The sequence below is a fragment of the Gallinula chloropus genome (genome assembly GCF_964237585.1).
Source record: "Gallinula chloropus genome assembly, chromosome: 11".
Classification (NCBI taxonomy): domain Eukaryota; kingdom Metazoa; phylum Chordata; class Aves; order Gruiformes; family Rallidae; genus Gallinula; species Gallinula chloropus.
The window spans coordinates 16,936,512-16,955,265 of NC_140096.1; positions in this window are offsets into that span (position 1 = coordinate 16,936,512).

The following is an 18,754-nucleotide window of genomic DNA, read 5'->3' on the forward strand; positions in this document are numbered from 1 at the left end:
GTATCTTCTACCACTATAGAGGTCAGCAGTACATGCAGATACCATGTGTCTCCAAAACAGATAGTATGGAGCACAGAGTTTCTTTTTAACATATATTGTAGAGATTCATTACCTCTAGATTACATGATTCATTTATGCTTTCTGTCACATTTATCCTATTTCTACCGATTATGGCTCTGATTACTTTTCCTGTTGAGAGAAGGGAAATCAATAACAAGAGGAAAAAAAACCCAAGCAACAAAGCAAAACAAAAGAAAATACCCCCCCCAACCCTCCACCTCCCCCCCCCCCCAAAAAAAAAAATAATCCAAAACCATACCCACAAGAAAAACCTTGCAAAAAACCCAAAAGAGAAAAGCAACACTCTCAGAAGTGTAATCTACACTTCTGAGAATATAGAGGTATATCTGCATGGACATTCCCCTTTACCTGTCACCCTGAGCCCAAGAACTTAAAGCACCTCTGCCCAGCACAGGTAATGAATTTGTCGTGTGAAACAGCACATCTGGCACTTGCCCCTGAATCCTGTTCAACATGCAGTAGAGCACTGCCTGGTTAGCACTTTTGCAGGTATGGACTTTACCCATTTTTTTGCTATTTCTCTAAGTTTTTATTAAAAATTCAAAGTTAAGAGAGGCAGCAGTTCTTGGTAATAGATAAATACTTTTGTGTGTGACCAAAACAAAAGATGATGACTAGTAAGGCATCCTACAGTGAATTTTATTTCATGCACAATTCTGACAATTACAAGAAAATGTAATTTAGAATCCCCAATGTTATCAAGACAGACATATAAAAATGCTTCCACAGCTTTCAGCAGAAAATCACTGTGTTAAAGCCAAGAAGCCAAACAAATTTTTAGATCATGCAAGAAAATGCCATATGTGAAAGAACAACATTATGTTCCAGATCAGTTTATATCTTCATGGAAGGGAATTTATGAAGAAAAACAAATAATAATGTTACTGCTGATTAAGTATACCTCTCCTGGCTAAGTAATATATTATAGGTTGAAAAAATTCTAGATGCAGTATAATTTGATAAAGACATCTCTCATATGTTCTATCAATGGTGTCAATATTTCACATTACCAACCCTCATTGAAAGGAATTCTACACATGAAGTAGAATCAAGGAGATGGTAAAAATGGCATACTTTCCTGCTTTCCTTTCAGAAACCTGTTGGGCAAGTGACATATTTTTTAAACATAGAGTTGAGAAGAGTCTATATGTGTTTAAATTTTCAGGTTTTTCTGTCTTCAGTGTATGACAATCAGCAGTATTTGGGCCTTGACAATAAAATGAGCCAGAATAATCCCAAACTGTGTATGCCACAACTCTGAAGGACTGACAGGACTTTTCTGGAATGCATGGAACATATGGCAAAACCCTTAAAAACATGTCAATTTGTTTAAATGTTATGAATTACACCTTGACATAAGTGTTTCCTATTTTCTCTACAGCATCTGTCAACAGACCACATGCACTTCAGCAGTTCCTTCTAGACATTAAAACTAAACATTTCAAAACTGAGCTAAATTAAATATTGGACTAAATTGTTCTATGGCCTGTTTATCCACCTCACTGAGTAACTTTTTAACAGCTGCAAAACGGCAGCACAAAAAGTGTTTTGGAATGATGAAATGCGTAGTTTTCCACTCTGTATTAGTTATGTATTTAGGAGATTGTATGCTTATTGGGACCTCTGTGGTTCCAGTAAGAGCATTATGCATGAACAGTTGTTTTGCATAAGTATTTATGTTTTGCAAGGTAGATCTGATACATCCTGACACCATTTATTGCATGTGACTGCTAGACATCTTATGGACACCTGACAGTCGAGGCTTCCAAGCACTGGGAAGAGCCACCAAAAGCTATAAAAATACAGGATAAATGACATCTTGCATCCATTTTTATGTGAGACAGGATTTAATGGCAAAATATGTGAAATCCCATATTATAGCAGAGCAATCTGCTGGATCAAACTGAACTTGGATCCTCTGCCCTCACGACTTAGGAGGGCACTGTTTCCACCCACTGCCTAGCATGCTTCCATCTCTTCGTGTACTTCACAATAAAGGCACGCTGTTAAAGCAGCTTTAATATGTTTTTATTGCTGCATGACTTGTTCCTCAGAGACAGAGAGGATTCCAGCCAACGTGGCATCTTTTAGAAAACATACTGTCCTGACTCCCTCAGGAACCTGGCCTTGAAAAGTAACTCCAGTTTGCTGGAGACACTTCCTAGAATCAGTTAAAGGACTAGCATTCATCTTAAAATTGAAGTGAAATTAAATCAAGCCAAATTCCAACCAGCTCCACCTGCCAAGAGATTTCAGAGGACTGGAATCTCTAGAAGAATCCAAATGGGCTACAATGATGGCACAACTCTGGAACCCAAATAAGTTTTATAGCAATGAGGATGTGTAGATAAGAAAGCCAGGACTGAAGAATGACTACACAATGTCACTTTTCAGGTCACAGGCAGCAGTCTTATAGTATGACATGAACTAAAATTACACACCCTCCACAGAGAATTCTCACAGATATCAGGAAAGGGATTGCACTGAGATAAAGGGAGAAATGTGGCCTTTCCTTATTGGCAACCTTAAGATAAAAAATTGATTTTTCTTAAGCCACATTTATTCCTCCTTTGTTGCATCTTTGCCTATCATATTTATTTTTTATCCCAATGTTTTTTTCCCATTGGAATTCACTCCCTGAATTCATCTTATTGGTTCATCTCATTAAAAACTGACATGTAAATAGCTAACATGGAGGCAGGTGCATCATTACTGGGATTCCACTGTTCTCTTATTATCAATGTAGGATGTATTTCCCATTCAGGTTATTCCTTTATCTGATGGCATGCTAAAGAAGATGTAATGGCTTCATTTTGTAGGATTTTCTATCCATACCTTTAAAATGTTTTTTATATTAGAGGCAAGTTTAACTTATTCATGATTAACTAAATATGCAGAACACATGTACTTTGTAATGGTTCTGCATTTGACGCTCCTAAAATATTACAAGTATTAAAATACAAGTGTAGATTATTATGACTATGGATTTCAAAACTGACTGGTACAATTGTTTCTCTAATGTCACCCCAAGGCACTACTGAAAGTAGTTTTATAGCATTTAATTTCTCTAGTAAGTATAGCATCAGCCATATAACTTATGAAAACAGTACTCATAGAAATATGATGAAGCAGAGATTCTTCCAACTCCAGTAGCTTCAAATATTCCCATACTATAATATAGAGGGATTGCATGCAGCCAGCAGAATGCATGATTAACTTTTCAGCTCGCAAAATGTAAGCCATAGCAAGCAGCAGGAAACCGTGCTGGCTACCGAACATGTCCATTTCCTTTTACAATTGGAGCTGGTGATGGATGTTGGTGTCTTCAAAAATAACAGGGCCAGAAAACTGGATTCACAGGTCGCCAACTGAGGTAATTTATTATCTGGCTCTGACATAAAGAAAAGGAATTGCAAACAAAACAAAACGTATTTTAAAACCTGTAGAATATGTGTATGTATTCCAGCCATACATTAAACTGGAAACAGGGTCAGGATGTTAATTAGATTTCTTCCTGCTCTCCACTGGCCAACGACAGATACCTTAACTATGTTCCATCACAGATACCCCTCATGCGGATTCAGTCATCTAATGGCAAATAAAGAATGGGCACACTCATGTGTCTGATGCACATGAAAAGTGGACAAATGTTGCCTAATATACTAATTCACATCTACCTAAAATTCAGTGCTGCATAGTTTATGTCAACTGAAGTTTTATTTTAAGGCATCAAATTCAATGCAGTGTTCTCCTATGGAAGTGTTTCATGCCTCAGTTCTGACACCTTACTTTTCCCAGGCAAACTTTAAAAAAAAATAAAAATAATTAAAATCCAAAACCTCAGTTCTTCTTGTATTAAGACAAATATGACAGACTTCTTTTCCTCTACCGAACTACTCTGAACCCACAAGCAAAGCTCAATTCAGCAGAAACAGAGCAAAGATCTCTATGGTATATGCTGCTTTTCACTCTACTTCCTCCCTAAATTTTTACAAGCCTACATGTACATGTCTTACAGTATTTGAAAATTGCGAAAAGGAACACATTCTGTGCTTGCTTTGGCTGGAGGCACTGGAGGAGACATTCTCTGTGTGTCTATCTCAACAGAATTCCATAAACAACTCAGGGACAAAGAAAGGTTACTAACAGAAAGGCAAATGGGTTTGTTATTTGCCAATGAGAAAGTTTCTGTTGTTTTCTCAATCTTAATTTTCTAAAATCTAAATCACTACAAATCTACTTATTTTTCAAATGGGTATAAATTCGTATAGACTACCCTTAAACGTAAATTAATCTATATATCCAACAATATTAATTAGCATATTAGATATGTTACATATTTTAAGTTACCAAAACAAAACTTGGAAAAGCACCGATTAAGTACAAAAAATGGAGGTCTAAGTTAATTTAAGCAGACAGTAAGCATTTTGACAAAGCTAGTGGCATATATAGAAAAACATATTTTTATAAAAGTTGCAACAAAATAACCCATGAATATATGTTTATATATATTGGTAAGGAGAAAACATTTCACATTTACCGGTTAAGGAAGGCACTTGAGTACAGTGTCACTTCTCAGGAGGAGAATTTCAATGTCCCTCATTCTAATGTTTCCTATGCTAGCTTACCAAAAAGCTGTTGGGATGAACTTCAGTGTGAAAGCATTATTTGTCACTTACCAGATATCTCTTATTCACTGTAAATTTCCCATTTATTCCTGTAAACTGTGATGTAACACAGAATCTCATAGACGCTTCTTTGCATGCAAAGGAAGCCCGTCTAAACACATGCGAGTCGAATCCCTGGTCACAGAGGAACTAAAATATGGTCTCCAAACCCCCACCTCACACTGACCTGTGTGGTTGGAATGCCACTCATTCCTGTGGGAAATGGAAGAGCGGCCCTGGAAAGGAGACACAGTTAATGCCTGTCGGAGGGAAGCCGTGAAAGCAAGAGGAAAAGCAGTAAAGCAGGAGATGGAGGGTCTTGTAGAGATGGAAATTTCTGCGTTGTTTAGCGGGCAGTTGGCACGGTGCCCTTCGTAATGTTACTGAAGGTGCAGACAGAAAGATGCCTCGACAGACAGACGCCTGCAGAGCGGGAGTCAGCCAGGGTGGGACAACCTTTTGTATAGGAAAGCTGTGGTTCCTTCTTATGCTAATGAAAAGTCCTGAAGCCTGACTCCAGGCTGCTGCATCCGCCATCGAGAGGGGATAAAAGTTTCCTCGGTTGTTATTAAAGTTGTCTTCGATGTGCCACACGTTCCTTTGTCATTCTGCCCAGAAACTCCTGCAGATTTTGTCCCCGGCTGGTTTCACTACAATGAAACTCCATGAAACATATGGCAGCTGCAAGTAAACCATTCCTCTGATTCTTCAACATTTCTTGTCCCAACTTAACATTAAGTATTATATAAACCACAGTTTTGTGGCTTTTTTTCTTATTTAACTTCTGAGTCACTGGAAACTGGGGAAAATAGAAATTTTGTATGAATTTTACTCTTAAAAATTTAGATTTACCTAATGCCATACAGAATCATAGAATCATAAAATCATAGAATCGTAGGGGTTGGAAGGGACCTCAAGAGATCATCAGGTCCAACCCCCCTGCCAAAGCAGCTCCCCAGCTCATATTGCACAGACGGGTCTTGAATATCTCTAGAGACAGCGCAAGGTGCAAGATGCAAATCTAGAAAAGATTTTGAGTAGCTCGAAGTACAGTGTGTTGTTCTTCACTGTTCAAGCTAAAGGAGCACTAAACCCCTTTACTGCTTTCTCCCATGTTTATATGGTCTCACATTTTATTATATTTACTTTAAATTGCAAGAGTTTCCTTTTCTTTTTTCCCTCACATGCTCATGCGTCAGCTAAAAATAGAACACTTTTTAATATCCAAAAATCCTAACAGTAATTAAAAGGTTTGTCATCCTAAATTACTATGCACTCGTATTGCTGCTTAGTCTTACACTTGTAGAAGCAGCTCCAGTCTATCTGCTTCATTTCCATACGGATCTGCACCACATGGCTTAGATAGCAGTAGGTTATGGTTTTGAACTTCCCCGAAATTAACTGTATCTTATAATAAAGGCAACCGACTGGTATGAAACCTGTGCCCCATTGTTCAATGTTGCTGATTAACACAAATGGCTGTTGTGCCCTCTCGATGACTTCTATGATTAAAGTCTTGAACTAACAAAGTTCTTAAGTACGTGCTTAACTTTTATTTCGGTAGAAGTATTCACCTGTTCGAAATGCTTAAATGCTTCGTTGAATTGTGGCCCACATAAAATGAATAAACAATGAAAACAAGCAATAGGATTTATTTATGCAGTAAATACTCTGAAACCTGTATCAAGAAGCTGCCCCATCTGCCAGCTGTACAGCTGCAACCACCACAGGCTTAAACTTGCTCATACTAATAGTGAAACTGAAGCACTCTAATCTGTTTCCTCTTCTCTCTCTCCCCTTCTCTGAGGACTTGCAGACCTGTCTGTCTCTCAGCATTGCCTTCTATCCTGAGACATCTCTGCTCACTACACCTGTTTTTCTACGGAATGCTTGAGAGAACACATGGTGAAGAATCAAAGATGAAGCTCTGGCTCCTTTACAATGCTCCAGTGAAGATAATCACAATACAGGAAAAAGTTCCTGCAACACTCTTCTACCTCAGACAAATGTTCAGTTCAGCAAAAGTTCCCAGACAGTTTTTCTAAACAGCCATATGCAAAAGTATTCTGCTGACTCCCTGAACATTGTACCCATCTCCCATGAATAAACTCTCAATTTGCAATTAACTCTACCTTTATCTGTGGTCTTCTCTCTTTACTTTAGTTTTCTAGAGCCATTTGAAACTCTTCCATTCATCAAAAACATTGTACTGGTGTTCAGTATAAATAGGCTTGATCTTACCTCTTTAATCTTGATTTCAGCTTTGATTTTGAGTTAGTTACTTCATTCTCATGTGTCACTTTAGATTAATTTGTTATGCTAAGTACTTGCCAAATAAATAATGAGCTTTCAAACGAGTCCATATGTAATAAGGCCAGGATTCAATTATTCCTAACATTATTAACATTTTACTACTGTATCAGGGTCATGGCTGAAAATATGATAGGCACCTTTAGGATTTCCAAGAGTATCAGTCTCTTACTTATGAACCATGGGTACTACTAAGACATTAGCATCTAATGATCTGTAATAATGACAAAGAAGGAGCAATTCTTCGTAATGATCCCTGCTACCAGACACTCTTGATGTGACTTATTTCAGTACCAAACTTAAATTATTAAAAAGTTCCTGCCTACTGCTTATTATTTTGTAGAGAAGCAAGAGAATCAAGAATCTAATATTAGGCCAAAATATAATTTTTTCTTTCTTTTTTGTAAGCAATGCATACCTCTAAGTTACTTTATTTTCCTGCCTGATTGTCCTTGAAACTGAAACCCGCATGATAGCCACAGGTAGAGTTATTTGCTGCATTTGGTTTCCCATTGTGCGGAAGACTCTGCATGAATTCCTCCTGAACAATCTGCAGAGATGACAGACCATGAGGGAAAGAGGAACAGAAGTACAAGCAGATGAAATGAAACCATCCTACCTGCCAGAGGTATCTGGGAAAGGGATCAATGCATCCTATTCCCAACCCATGAAGCTGCCTTAACTGCATGGTGAATGCCAACATCTGGACTAAGGCAGTTTGAGGTATATTCTTGTTCACTTTTCAAAATGTAGCCTGTTTCCTGGGATTGGATCAGGTCATAAAATATTCTAAGATCACTCAAATTTCCTTTGCAAATTTTCTCAACACCACTGTAAAGAGGTGGAATATTATTTTCTCAAAATAAATATGCAGTTCCAAGGATTTGATTTTTCCCAATTTTTCTATAGCCATCTCGCTGACAAAAATGAAACAGGGGTTTTGAGTACAAGATCAAAGAGAAAAAACTGTCATTTGCACATATTTCAGAATTTACATCCATAATTTCATATCCAGCTCTCCTCCTTATTCTAATTATATCATTAGGAATGGACAAAAGGAAGCAACCACTTGGATGCAGTCCTTTGTGATGCCTGAAAGTAACGAATAATTTAGCAGGATCCATACCTCCATATCCTTGCACACTGCCAGGCAGAAAGCATTTTCAACACCTTGGAAGAAACAAAAACCCAAATGTCTAAAACACACACAGCTATGAAGTGTTACAGTAGAGCAGGAAAGCACTAGGGAATCACCAAAATCCCAGGTCCCACCAGCAGGAAGGAATTTATGAAGTATTTTTAGGCCATGATTAACTACTGTTTGGAATCTGAAAACTCAAAAAACTCCTGTACAGTGGCACAGTTCCTATCTTATTATGTGAATGAATCCGGCATGTACAGAGACCCTAGGGCCCCAGAAGAGGTGACAAGTCTCTCAAAAAAATCCATGTATGCAATCTGTCCCTGAATGCCAACATCTGCCCAAAGCAGCAGTAAGGCAGAACCGTGCTCCAAAGCACGTGCTCTATTCTCAGCTTGCATTGAGGGATGGAAGTTTATGGCCCGGTGTACCAGTATCATTCTTTGCTCATCATGTAAAGTGGTGGTAATGATTCCAGTACATAGAAGACAGCTTCTTAAAGATCTCTGAGGGGCTGTGAATTTCAGGTCTTTTACAAGCTTTCTTTTTTTTTTTTACTGTGCCAAATAAACAAACAAAAAGCCATATAAAAGTACAGAATTATCACTATTGATCTTAGTACTGTGGAATTGTGTCATAAATCATACCCTTGACAAAACCTAGTGAAGAGTAGGTTTTGCAAGACCATCTAAAGTTCAGTTCTTACTTCTTTGTGTGAAATTTCTGCCAAAAAGTGACCTAAACAGAAGCTGCATTACATTTAGACCCTAGATTCAAATGTTGTTCAGCGCACATACGTACACATTAGACATTTTCCAGTGGTTTGAGTGGTGTCAAAACAGATTTATACTTGCAAATTTGCCCTTACCAGTAGCTGTCTGCGTGCAGCCCTAGCCAGAATACAGCCCTTGGCACTAACAGCCTGATAGCAAGGGAATGATATTTCCATTTGCAGTAAAAGAGTTAATGGGAAAAATCCATGTTCAGGGCAGTCATCTGAGGTCAAGCACCGTGAAATGGTTTGGGGACCAAATTGCATTTGTGTGTAGGAAACAAACACCATTTCTCACATAATTTCAGAAGATGATACTTGATATTTTCCAGAAAACCCTAAGAAGATGTAGTATAAGTGAATTTCAATGTATTCATTAACGAGCAAACTAAATCTTCAAGTTAGTTTGTTAAGTATAATTATGCCTCTTTCAGTCATTTCTTTTTATTAGCCATTTTATGTTGCTGTAGTAATTATAGCCAACTAAATTGGCATGTGGGTTGGCAATGGAAGATGGGTTCTTTGCAGGTCTGTCACAGCAAAAGTGGACTTTAGAGAAACTGTTATTACATGATTGTAACTGACTGCACTTGGAAACGTTACAAGCGATAAACTAATTACTTTAACATTCATAGATTTTTCCAAAAAAAAAAATATACACTGTGATCAAATAAAATATAAAACATAGGAGAAGCCCTGGTAAATACAAATAGGAGCTTTTGATTACTCAGAACTTGCCTGTAATGCATTACGGAAGATATAAGATTCATGTGGATTTCAGATCAGATTGCTTTGAAACTCTATAGGTATGCCAGTGCCTAGCAGTAAGACAAGAATATTATGTTTATGTCTGGGAAGAAGTACAAAAAAAGGTACAAGCTATATAAAGGCAATGAAAAAGCTCAGTAAGGGCCAGTCTCTAAAGCTCATGCACAATTATAATCAGTCTTTATTCATGTAAATATCCCACCAACTTAAAGTTTTGCCTCAGCTGAAGCAAACCCAATAAAAATTGGAGGACTGAGATATTTTTTAGCCCATCTGGCAAAAAAATGATCCATTGCTATGTGGGAAGGATCCATAGAAGTGAAGCATTTATATTAAAAAATGAGCAGTGCACAAAACCACATTTCAGTCCAGTCAGCTATTGTTTCTAAGATTGTATTGGGTTTGTGTAGCAAGGTTTTGGTAGTGGAGAGGATACAGTGGTGACTTCTGTGAGTGGCTGCTAGGAGCTTCCCCTTTGTCTGATAGAGGACACAGCCAGCCTGCCAGCTCCAAACTGGACCTATTGCAGGCCCATGGCAAGACAGTAAAAGACAGGGGTAGCACCTCTGTAATAACATATTTAAGATGAGATAAAAAAACCACCGAGAGCAATTGTAACCAGGAAGAGGAGGGAGAATATGTGAAAAACAATTCTTTAGACATGAAGGTCAGTGAACTGGGATAGAATCAATTTAGAGTCAAATGTAAAAAGCCTAGAAAGCTCATACTTATTACCATTAGCAATGCACCTTTAATGGCAAAATAATTATCCTAAATGGAATTGTTCTTGAAAGGGAAGCTTTGAAAGTCATGTCGTCAGAGACACTTAGCATGAGATGGAAAAGTTATGCTAAGAAACACAGGAGAATGATCTTAACAGGTAGGGATAAAAAAAAAAAAAAAGTCACTGCACTTCATAATCTTGCTTTCATACATCTCAGACACTGGGGTAATGTCAGTTTATTAACCAACACGAGTGAAAATCATTCCCCCCCCTCCCCCCCCCCCCTTGGCTAGTGCCATACTGTGGGTGCAGCAGCTCCATGAAGGTTCAGCACATGAGGAGGCAGAGCCAGGCCTGTGTGACTGTAGGTTCCCCTCCTCCCTTCTCCTTGCAGCCACAAATAGATGTGACATTGGGATTGAATGCCAAGGAAGTAGAGAACAAGGGCTACACAACTTCCTTTACACCTGAGGCCTGGCTGAGGTTCCAATAACTAAATACATGTCAGCTTTCTTTGACTAGGCAGTAAATAGCCAAGTGTACCTTGTCACCAAATCCTGACAAATCAGTGTCACATTTACCATCAGACTTGTTGACTGTTTTATATCAATAAATATGTTACGTCTTTGCAACAAGTGATGTGCATTCACTCCTTAATCCACCTGTGATAGGTCATGATGTGGCTCAGGTACCTCTCTACCCCAGACACCATGACCATGGCTGGCCCACAGAGAACGGCCTGTAGCCTCAGAGTCCAAGGCCTTACGTGAGCACTATGAAGCTCTCCAGCAATACGCAGTCCCTGGCCAGTCAGGCACAACCAGTTCTCTCCTCTCCCTTCTCCTGATGGACACAAGGATCTGTGTACTTCCTCACCTCAGCAGCACAGTCCCCATCACCTCACAAAAACCTAAGCAACCCCAGCCTAGCTCTGCAGATGACATCTTGGAGACAGAGAAATTGTTTTGAGAGCCCAGCAGCCATTACAGTTTCAGAAAACACCTCACAGAGGCAGGAAGGCAGTTCTACAACTGGTTTTGGTGGCTGTGAAGCAGCCACTGGTCTTCCTGCCCTGCTTTTGCAGAAGCCTGTGAGCGTGGCCTAAGCCCTCCGCCTCACCTGATAAGGCCTGTGAGAACAGCACCAACTCCAGAGGTAAAGTGAAGCAGGCATATGCTGGCCTCCACATTTGCTAACCTTGTTAGCAAAAGTAAATTTTGGGGAGAAAATGAAAGTGAAGGGTTCCAGTAAGAGACAAAAGAAGAGGAAAGACCTGTGTGGGGATTTCTACCACACTAGAGCTTTCTAAAAGAAAGCAAGACAAAAGACAGGAATTTAGCAAGAAAACTGTGCTTTATTTTGAAGGCATTATTTCTAGACCAACACTACCCAAGCATACATGAACTCACCAGTCGTGCTTTAAATGAGGTTTCCTTCCCTCACACACTTTATGCACATTGACATTTATCAGACACATTATGAGTGGCTGAAATATAATTCGTTTCTAAGATGCCTTGACAACTTGAAGTTCTAGGGAAAAAAAAAGTCATAGAATACTACAGAGTTTTGTGCTGTGGTTCCAGATACTCTACAAGCTATAGTTTTAATTAATCAGTTTTAATAAAAAAGATTACTTGAAACAAAGGGAGAAATACGCAATTTTTAGTACATATATAATAAGCTAAGCAGCAGGTGATTCTGGTCAGTGCTTCTGACAAGACAAACAGGTAGATCTGGGTGGGATTTCTCTTATATGACTGCAAATTTAGGCTTCTAATAATCAGATATTCAGCCAAAACTTTCCTTCCCCTTTCTCATAGCCAAATGAGACAGGTAAATGCCTCCAGCATATTACTTTTCCCATGTATCTCAAAATTTATTATTTGTATGATAATTTAATAATGAATTACCACTCCAGGGAGCATAATTTTTCACTCTCTACTTTTAGGCTTGTATTTCCACTGCCTCCCCTCTCCTGTCTCTCAGACTTATCTGACAGTGTGATAAGCTGGTTATACTGGGTTTGCTTTGCAAGGTTTGGAAGTGGGGTGTTACAGGGGTATCTTCTACGAGAAGCTACAAGTTGCTTCCCCTTGCACAGCTTCTGCTGTCCAACAGAGTCCCTGCCAGCCAGCTCCAAGACACTCCTGCTGCTGGCCAAGGCTGAGCCAATCAATGCAGTGGTCATGCCTCTGGGATAGCCTATTTAGGAAGAGGGAAAAGGGTCCTGAAGGACTGCATGCCATGGAAGGGACTTATGCTGGGGCAGTTAATGAAGAACTGCAGCCCATGGGAAGGACTCACACTGAAGAAATTTATGGAGGACTATGTCCTGTAGGAGGGATCCCATGCTGGAGCAGAGGAAGAGTGTAAGTAGTCCTCCCCTCTAAGGAGGAAGGAGCAGTAGACCTGCTATGAACTGACTGCAACCTCTATTACCTGTCCCTGTGTGCCACTGGAGGGAAAGAGGGGGCAAATTCAGGAGTGAAGTTGAGCTGGGGAAGAAGGGAGGGGTGAAAGGATATGTTTTAAGATTTGGTTTTATTTCTCATTAGTCTGTTTTGCTTGGTAATAAATTATTACAACAGCACAAACCTAATCCTCAACAGAAAGCAAGAATAATTTTCTCCATGTTTTAAGATGAAATAACATTTGGAGTGATCCCTCTCTCTTTTGACTTAAGCAGGAATTTACAATGGCTCTTCAGATATTTTGATTGTTAGAAGGCAAAAGTTTCGATACTTCATATATCCTAAGATAACCTATTTCTTTTTAAGGATATAAAAATAAAATTACACATGGTGTAACTCAAAGTTAAAAAGTGTTAGTGCAAGAGAATTAAGAGAAGATTAGGGGACAAACAGAAGTAGGAGCTTTCTATATGCATAAGATATTTTCTTGTGGGGAAGTCAGACTTTAAAAAATTTGTTACCAGTTTATTAATAAGCAAATTGTATAATAGATGAGGCCAAATTTTATAGAAGTTGATATGTTACTTTTAATTAACATAGCCTAATTTATTTACCCAAATAAATTTCCCCTATGATACAAAGAACTTGTTATTTATTTCTTAATGTCTGGGAATCAAAACAAATCTTGGAGGTCACTTACATTTGAAGGTTTTGTTCTGTCATTATACACTCATAAAATTTAATAGCCCTTGCTGCTTGCCTGAGTTCAACATTAAACTCTAAGATGAGTTAAGAGAATCTGTTAATTACTGTTCATTACCGTAAGAGTTCATGTGAAGCTACTTGGAAATTACAGTCAACAGAGCTGATGGAGAATATGCTGGCTTTGTTTTTTTTCCCCTTGGAGGGGGCATATAGTAGTGAAGGTCAGTAAGAGCTGATCTGTCAAAAGTGAAACTTTTTGACAGTATCAGTTTTGTTCAATGAAAGTTCAACAGAAAAATATTTCTTAGTCTCAAATAGGGATTGATTACTGCTTACAATGCAGAGAAGATCAAGTCCCTTCTTGAGGTAAAAAGTGATTCACTACAGTATGAGAGATTTTTTGCTGAATATCTCTGCTTGGTTTGTGTTAGGTGTGGAATCTGCTCTTTTTCCTCTGTGCTGGGCAGTACATGCAATCAGCATCAGGTTTTGTGCTATTTTCTCTAGTGCTTTCTCTCTGAAGTTGTCATTAAAATACTTCAAAAGGATTTGGGTTCCTCCCAATAAAGATAGGTCTTGAAGAGAAGACAAGGATTTAAACAGTGTTTTTAAGTGCTGTTTGTAAATCTTAATGGGAGATGAATTTACTATCAAATTTTCTTGGGTTTGGTTGGGGGTTTTTTGTTGTTTTTTGGTTTGATGGGTTTTGGGGGGGGGGGGGTTGGGGGTGTGTGGTTTGGGTTGGGGTTTTTTTGGGGGGAGGGAATAAGAAAAGTGTATGTCTTTCAACAATATTAATAGTTCATTTTAGCACATTCCTATCCGCCATCTGTCTGGCTGTCTATCTCTCTCTCTCTGTATACAAATCTATATTGGAGGTCAGGAACTTTGGGGGACTAGACACACTAAAAAAATTGAGTGTAATGCTGCTATTCCTCATCTTGCATGGATTATAGTTTAGCATGCTTAGCCTAGATATGGGGAAAAGCTCACCCAAGATAACAATCAATACCTTCTTTTACCCATAGAGACTAAAGCACCTTTCCTGACCAGGGCTATAATTCTATTAATTGATTTGGGTTGGAGTAAAGGACTTCTTGTATCTACCATTGAAACTGTTTAACTCTTTAAGAAACCTATCAAGATCTCTTTAGAAGGATGTGTGTATGGTCAGAGAAAGTATGGAGCTGGAACCTGCCTATTTTTAATAAACACCTACAGATTATTTCCATACTTTACATCAAATACTTGCTGGCTGCTTTATGTAGTAATTTTTTGTGTAGGAAGACTTCCATTGGTTTTTAGCTTCACAATATGGCTGAAAATAAAGATCTCTCAAAATGGAAATCAAATCTAATGGAGGTACCCTGGCCCCGCATAACCCAGGGTTATGCATTTTCATTATGTGTTTGGGTATTTTTAATCATCTGACTTTAAATTATTTGCATATAATGTAAGACACAGGAAGAAAGGCAGGATGTCAGTATGTCCTTAGCAACTCCATCTAGCAGACTGTGGACAAAAAAATGCCTGTGTTCCACCCTTACACTGAGCAGCATCCCTGTATCTCAACCTTGTAGCACATGCTGAATTTAAGCTGTTTTAACCTTTAATCCAGATCCTTTCACCAGCCCAGTTCACAGTGCAAAAATAGTTCTGAGTAAGCAGTGGTTCTGGTTTAATTTTCAAAGTAATTTACCAGCAAAGTCATTTACCAACAGCTTCATGGGTTGAAGAGGGTAGGTCTGCTGAGCTGATTAGTGTTCTGGTAAAGATTTTAATTATCCCATCTGAAACATGTCCAGGTCTCTACATTCCATAGTTTTTTCAGGTTTGATTGCTTTTATACATACTTTTATATATATATATATATATACACACACCTAATGTTTATGTATAAATACATATAAATCAATATTATATATAATATTGCACTTCCTGAGAATAGAACAGTGATACTGCAGAAAAAGATACAACATTGGAAAAAAGCAAAAGTAAACTAGCAGCCTGAATGAGTACAGGGTCATGACTGTATTGGATGTGGAACACTGTGGAGATCGGCGATGGGCAACACTCAATTCAATATGAATTTTAGGTGAAGCCATTTATGGGGTGAAATCACACAGATTATATACATTTGTTACTGCAAACGTGGCAAGCTAAAAAACTGTTAATTGGTTACATACACTGTTTACACCTCACTGATTGGTTAGTGATTATAACGAGCTTTTAGCTAAATATCGTTAGTTTACCTTTGAGACCTAAAATCATCTGCACACCTGCTCTTTTGACCATTTAATTATGGCTGATTCTTAACATGTTCCATGACTCCCAAGTACCTTCCCATAACTTCTTCTGTACTCCTGTCATCAAGGGCACTCTGTTTTGAGAATGTGATTATTAAAATCCTCCCATTCCTGTCTCATAGGAACACGAAGATATTGTTAGGGCCTGTCTTTGGTGAAGAGAGCTAGACCTCCAGCAGGCCTGCTGTCTTCCCTAACGCAACACAGACTAAATTAGAGACCATTGTGAGTGGGCATGGGACCATCCCAAACTCTTGAAACCTACAGCCTGTTGAAATCCTGGTATTACTAGTGCTGGGGACAAAACTTTCATTGACTTTATGGGCTTTGAGACAGGTCTGAAAATAGACAAACCTGATCTTAGATGCAGCTTACTAGCTTCTAGAAAAGGGACAGTACAAGCCAGGTGATACCAAGCTATTGTAATATCTTCTATTTTTACTTTTTTCAAGTCAGTGAAAATTAGAGATAAATGAGATACTATAAAATCAGTTCAATAATACACAATGAAAGAGACTTTAATTTTGCGATGTGAAAGTCTTTGTAGATTACCTGGGGAATTAGAAGACCTGAAATAACGTTAACTGTTTACTAAAAATAAAAGGAAAACAAAGAAGCAGCACAATTATGAGCCTAACCATGAAAAAATTCTTGGTGTTAATGTGCAGCAGAGGTCAGAATACTCATGATTTATAATCAACATCAAGGGAATAAAAGACTGCTAAGAAGGGCTCCTTTTCAGAGAAGAGTTAGAATGCTGTACAGCTAATAGCATTTTCTTCATGTGGATGACTTTGTCAGTGAATACAATATGCTGATCCATTAGACAGACCTATTCAATGTAAATCCACTTAATATTACTGCCTAAAAAGGTTTAAAACATTTTAGTGACGATCTTGCACAGAGTTATTGTTAAATGGCAGAACTATGTTTGCCCTGTCTCATATTCAGACAAAGCTCGAGAACCAGGAATATGAAAAGGATGGACAGATGGCATTTAACACATAAAAGAGTATGATGGGACAATAGATGTGTCTGAGTATTGCTCATTGTCAAAAAACAATAACCCTAATCCTGCAGAATGTTCAGCAGCCTAAAAAGCCATTCAGCCATCAGGGTTTGAAGAATATTAGCAGCTGGTAGGATGAGAGCGTAATAAATATGAACCAAGCACAAATGGTTCTTACTTGTTTCTGATATAGCCTTTCAGATCTGTGATGTTGGAAACTAAAGTTCCATTATGAGAGTGTCCAATGTTATCAGAGCTATCTTGGACACAAAAAGAAGGCAAGGTTAATTTTTATCCTTTTAAAATTATGTGCCACTCCTTTACCAGTTCACTGCTGAAACACATCTCCAGAGAGCATCTCCTTATGGACTTGCTCTTACACAAACTGATCCAAACAGATTTGAGAATGATCCATTAAAACAATTTTCAGCGTTTCCCTGACCCCTTATTTTCAACTCAGTACACATGTAAGCATACAGTGAACAATATTCAGTAGCACAAACCCAACTCAGCACTTTTTAAAAGCATGCTGCCTATGGAGCAAGTAGAATAAAGGACAAATGAAGCTGATTATCATATACAGAATTAACTTCATTAGTTCAACAAAAATAGGATGTGTCTACATAAACTTCATCAGTATGTAATGGTATTTTTTCTACTGAGTGTGCATGTATACCTATACAAATATACAGATCAGAGAGGCTGTCAAAAACAAAGTAAACTCTACTCTGAAGACCTGATTGGCAGGATAGAGTCAGATGTCTGAATATTATCTTCTAATAGAATTCTGGAACAGCAAAAAATCAGAGTCCTCACTGATATAATCTAAGGAATGTGATGACAAAATTGTACAGGATATCCAAAAGACTGCCCAGCAATTATAAGCATCCTTCAGAGATCTCCAGTCATGGCCTGTTTGACTTGTATACTGATGGAGAACAGGAACAGGGAGATAGGCACTTCTACTGACAGAATGACCTCCACATGTTCCATTTGTACATGCTCATGCAAATTTTAGGAGTTAACATGGTTAGCCTTCTTACCAAATAAGGCAGAAAGAAAGAAGACATTCGATAGAGTATTCTGTTGGGTTTTATGTATTTTTTTTTGTATCATTGTAGGAACATGTAAAAGCATTAGTTAAAGTGTGAGTATGTTCTGTCAAGCAATACAAACTATGAACAAGAAAATATTTGAATGTACATAGAATCATAGGGGTTGGAACGGCCCTCGAGAGATCATCGGGTCCAATCCCCCTGCCAAAGCAGCTCCACAGCTCCTATTGCACAGGTCGGCGTCCAGACAGGTCTTGAATATCTCCAAAGAAGGAGACTCCAAAACCTCCCTGGGCAGCCTGTTCCAGGGCTCCCTCACCCTCACTGGGTAAAAGTTCTTCCGTAAGTTGGTGCAGAACATCCTATGCTCCAACTTGCAGCCATTGCCCCTTGTCCTGTCCCCACAGACCACTGAAAAGGGGCTGGCCATTTCCCCCTGCATCTCATACTTAAGATATTTATAAACATTAATAAGGTCCCCCCTTAGTCTTCTTTTCTCCAGGCTGAACAGTGCCAGCTCACTCAGCCTTTCCTCATAGGGGAGATGCTCCAGGCCCTTAATCATCTTTGTAGCCCTTCTCTGGACTCTCTCCAGGAGATCCCTGTCCTTTTTATACCAGGGAGCCCAGAACTGGACACAATACTCCAGGTGGGGCCTGACCAGGGCAGAGTAGAGGGGGAGGATCACCTCCTTTGACCTGCTGGCCACACTCCTCCTGATGCACCCCAGGATCCCATTGGCTCTCAGCCACCTTGGCACACTGCTGGCTCATGGCTAACCTGTCATCAACCAGGCCCCCCAGGT